The sequence below is a fragment of the Sapajus apella genome, unplaced genomic scaffold (genome assembly GCF_009761245.1).
Source record: "Sapajus apella isolate SASKATOON/1434 unplaced genomic scaffold, GSC_monkey_1.0 scaffold148, whole genome shotgun sequence".
Classification (NCBI taxonomy): Eukaryota; Metazoa; Chordata; class Mammalia; order Primates; family Cebidae; genus Sapajus; species Sapajus apella.
The window spans coordinates 1,348,743-1,353,234 of record NW_022437088.1 but is presented as its reverse complement, the minus strand read 5'-3'; positions in this window follow the sequence as shown (position 1 = coordinate 1,353,234).

Below are 4,492 nucleotides of genomic sequence, written 5' to 3'. Positions count from 1 at the left end.
AAAAAAAAAAAAAAAAAAAGAAAACAACAAACACACAACTGTGCTGTGTCTTTCTATTCTATTAATCTATTTGTCTTTGTGCCTATATCATACCTCAAAATACTATAGTTTTTTTTTTTTGAGACGGAGTTTCACTCATGTTACCCAGGCTGGAGTGCAATGGCACGATCTCGGCTCACCGCAACCTCCGCCTCCTGGGTTCAGGCAATTCTCCTGCCTCAGCCTCCTGAGTAGCTGGGATTACAGGCACACGCCACCATGCCCAGCTAATTTTTTGTATTTTTAGTAGAGACGGGGTTTCACCATGTTGACCAGGATGGTCTCGATCTCTTGACTTCGTGATCCACCCACCTCGGCCTCCCAAAGTGCTGGGATTACAGGCCTGAGCCACCTCGCCCGGCCTTCCTGCCCTTTTATTATTCTCTAACTCATCCAGTGTATAAGAATACAATTGGTTTTTCTAATCAACTTTTTAGAATTCCATCATAAATATAAATGAAACTAAAGATCACCAGATATATGAGTAGTAGAGACAAACGAAGCACTTGAAAAGAAACAGAAACTATACTGAGAGATTAAAAAGTTTTAATGTACACAATTTTTTTGTTTTTGAGATGGAGTCTTGCTCTGTTTCCCAGGCTGGAGTGCAGTGGTACAATCTCGTCTCACTGCAACCTCCACCTCCAGGTGTAGGCTAAGGCGATTCGCCTGCCTAAGCCTCCTGAGTAGCTGGGACTATAGGCACACGCCACCACACCCAGCAAATTGTTGTTGTTGTTGTTCGAGACAGAGTCTCACTCTGTTGCCCAAGCTGGAGTGCAATGGCATGATATTGGCTCACTGCAACCTCTCTCTCCTGGGTTCAAGTGATTCTCCTGCCTCAGTCTCCCAAGTAGCTGGGATTACAGGTGCATGCCACTACACCTGGCTAATTTTTGTATTTTTAATGGAGACAGGGTTTCGCCAATGTTGGCTAGGCTGGTCTCGAACTCCTGACCTTAGGTGATCCGCCTGCCTCGGCCTCCCAAAGTTCTGGGATTACAGGTATGAGCCACTGTACCCGGCCTAAATGTTGTGTTTTTAATGGAGACAGGTTTTTCCCATATTAGCCAGGCTGGTCTTGAACCCCTGACCTCAAGTTATCCACCTGCCTCGGCCTCCCAAAGTTTCATATTTCTATAAGCACTATAAAGATCTATGCATTTGGCCAGGGGAAGAAGCTCATGCCTGTAATCCCAATAGTTCTGAAGGCTGAAGGGAGAGAACTGCTTTAGGCCAGGTGCTGGAGACAGTTTGGGCAACATAGTGAGACCTGTCTTTACAAAAAAAAATTAAAGGGCCAGGCGCGGTGGCTCACGCCTGTAATCCTAGCACTTTGGGAGGCCGAGGCGGGTGGATCACGAGGTCAAGAGATCGAGACCATCCTGGTCAACATGGTGAAACCCCGTCTCTACTAAAAATACAAAACATTAGCTGGGCATGGTGGCGCGTGCCTGTAATCCCAGCTACACAGGAGGCTGAGGCAGGAGAATTGCCTGAACCCAGGAGGCGGAGGTTGCGGTGAGCTGAGACCGCGCCATTGCACTCCAGCCTGGGTAACAAGAGCGAAACTCCGTCTCAAAAAAAAAAAAAAAAAAAAAAAAAACAACAAAAAATTAAAGATCAGCTAGGCAGGGTGGTGTACACTGCAGTCCCTGCTACAGGGAAGGCTGAGATAGGAGGCTCACTTGAATCCAGGAGTTCAAAGCTGCAGTGAACTATGATTGTGCCACTGACTCCAGCGTGGGTGACAGAGTGAGACTCTGTCTCCAACAAAAGAAAAAACCACAAATGTGATAGCAGAAATGATTTTAAAAAAAACTATAAAAATTAGGGAGATAAAGTTGAACTCCCTAAAAAGTAAACAAAATAACTGATAGAAAAATAAGAGAAAAAAATAAAACTAGAATAGCATAAATTATCGATGACATAAGTCATGAAAATATTTCAGAATTAAAGAATATTATTTAACTTTTTTTTTTCATTTTTGAGACAAGATCTCACTCACTCTGTCACCCAGGCTGGAGTGCAGTGACACAACAGCCAAATTCAATAGCTCATTGCAGCCTTGAGCTCCTGGGCTCAAGCAATTCCCCTGCCTCAGCCTCCTGAGTGGCTAGGACTACAGGTGTGTGCCACTACACCCAGCTAATTTTTTTTTTTTTTTTTTGGGACGGAGTTTCGCTCTTGTTACCCAGGCTGGAGTGCAATGGCGCAATCTCGGCTCACCGCAACCTCCGCCTCCTGGGTTCAGGCAATTCTCCTGCCTCAGCCTCCTGAGTAGCTCGGATTACAGGCACGCACCACCATGCCCAGCTAATTTTTTGTATTTTTAGTAGAGACAGAGTTTCACCGTGTTGACCAGGATGGTCTCGATCTCTTGACCTCGTGATCCACCCGCCTCGGCCTCCCAAAGTGCTGGGATTACAGGCTTGAGCCACCGCACCCGGCTTGTTTTGTTTTTGGTAGAGACGGGGGTCTTGCCCTGTTGCCCTGGCTGATCTCCAACTCCTGGGTTTAAGTGATCCGCCTGCCTGGGCCTCCCAAAGTGCTGGAATTACAGGCATGAGCCACTGCGCCTGGCCTGAAGGATATTACTTTCTAACCTGAAAGGACTTGCCACATGCCAGACACCACGCATGAAAATAAACCCACTCTAAGGCATGTCACATGAAATTTTAGCATACTGGAGACAACAGACTTTAAAAGATTCTAGAGGGAGAGAGAAAAAAAATGGGGCACATGTTCTCAGGATCTCTTGAGGGTTGTGTCAGTGGGCAAAACAAACAAACTAGAAACCCCAAAAGGACCAAGAATCATAATGTTCTCAAACTTTATCAGGAACATGAAGGATAAGACAATGGATTGCCAGCAATCCACCTACTGGGTAGATATTCCAGGGAACTGAAATCAGTATGTTGAAGAGATACCCGCACGGCCACATTCACTGCAGCACTGTTCACAATAGCAAGAAGTAATCAACCCAAGTCTGCCTCAGTGGGTAAACAGATCAAGAAACTGTGGCATATATACACAATGGAGTCCTATTCAGCCTCACAAAAGAAAGAAGCCTGGCTTGGTGGCATGCTCACATAGTCCCAGCTACCCAGGAGGCTGAGGCGGAAAGATTGCTTGAGCCAGGGAGTTCAAAGTCAGTCTGGGAAACATAGCGAGATGTCATCTCTAAAAGAAATTCTTTTTTTTTTTTTTTTTTTTTTTTTTTTTTGAGGCGGAGTTTCGCTCTTGTTACCCAGGCTGGAGTGCAATGGCGCGATCTCGGCTCACCGCAACCTCTGCCTCCTGGGTTCAGGCAATTCTCCTGCCTCAGCCTCCTGAGTAGCTGGGATTACAGGCACGTGCCACCATGCCCAGCTAATTTTTTGTAGTTTTAGTAGAGACGGGGTTTCACCATGTTGACCAGGATGGTCTCGATCTCTTGACCTCATGATCCACCCACCTCGGCCTCCCAAAGTGCTGGGATTACAGGCGTGAGCCTCTGCGCCCGGCCTAAAATAAAGAAATTCTTTACAGGAAAAATAAAAAACAAAGAATGAGATCCTGTCCTTTAAAACATCAATAGCCGGGCGCGGTGGCTCAAGCCTGTAATCCCAGCACTTTGGGAGGCCGAGGTGGGTGGATCACGAGGTCAAGAGATCGAGACCATCCTGGTCAACACGGTGAAACCCCATCTCTACTAAAAATACAAAAAATTAGCTGGGCATGGTGGCGCGTGCCTGTAATCCCAGCTCCTTAGGAGGCTGAGGCAGGAGAATTGCCTGAACCCAGGAGGCGGAGGTTGTGGTGAGCCGAGATCGCGCCATTGCACTCCAGCCTGGGTAACAAGAGCGAAACTCCATCCCAAAAAAAAAAAAAAAAAAAATCAATAAACCTAGAGCACATTATGTTAAGTGAAGAAAGCCAGGCACAGAGAGACAAATTCTACATGATCTCACTTGTATATGGAATCTTTAAAAGTAAGTAGAGAGTAGAATGGTGGCTACCAGGGACTAGGGGGTGGTCAACGTTGGGGAGAATTTGGTCAATGGAGACCGAATTTCAGTTGGACAGGAGGAATAAGTTCAAGAGATCTATTGTACAGCATGGTGACTGCAGTTAATAATAATGTAGTGGGCCGGGCGTGGTGACTCACTCCTGTAATTCCAGCACTTTGGGAGGCTGTGGCAGCCAGATCACCTGCGGTTAGGAATTTGAGACCAGCCTGGCCAACATAGTGAAACCCCATCTCTACTAAAAAATACAAAAATTAGCTGAGTGTGGTGGCATGTGCCTGTAATCCCAGCTACTCGGGAGGCTGAGGCAGAAGAATCGCTTGAACCCAGGAGGCAGAGGTTACAGTGAGCTGAGATTGTGACACTGCATTCCAGCCTGGGCAGCAGAGTGAGATGTAGTCTCAAAAAAAAAAAAAAAAAAAAAAAAAAAAAAAAAAAAAAAA